This window comes from Babylonia areolata, chromosome 22 (assembly GCF_041734735.1).
Source record: "Babylonia areolata isolate BAREFJ2019XMU chromosome 22, ASM4173473v1, whole genome shotgun sequence".
Lineage (NCBI taxonomy): Eukaryota > Metazoa > Mollusca > Gastropoda > Neogastropoda > Buccinidae > Babylonia > Babylonia areolata.
This window is the reverse complement of record NC_134897.1, coordinates 25,134,675-25,135,048: the sequence shown is the minus strand read 5'-3', so window position 1 is coordinate 25,135,048 and position 374 is coordinate 25,134,675.

The window sequence follows — 374 nt, the reverse complement described above, 5'->3', positions numbered from 1 at the left end:
GATAACTTGCTCCCTCTGTACTTGGCCAAGGGAAGGGGGGAAAGGGAGAGAGGGTATGGGGAGGGGTGTTGGTGGGGATAGATGCCATGAAAGGGGGGTGGGGGGAGAAGAGTAGGGAGGTAGGAAGGAGGGGTCCATCAGTGCGCAGTGTGTCTGAGAAAATCCCCGGCGGCCTTATTTCTCTTTTGGGAGGAATGGTGGGGGACAGGGTGCATGGGGGAGGGGTGGTGGAGATGGGAGGTGTGACTGCCTGAGCTGGACTAGTAGAACGCGGTTGGTAATAGGGTGGGCAATCAGCAGGAAAAAAAAAAAGCCGGTGTAAAGAGACCTTTATTATATCACCCCAAAGTGGTCTCCTTGAATATATTTGTCTC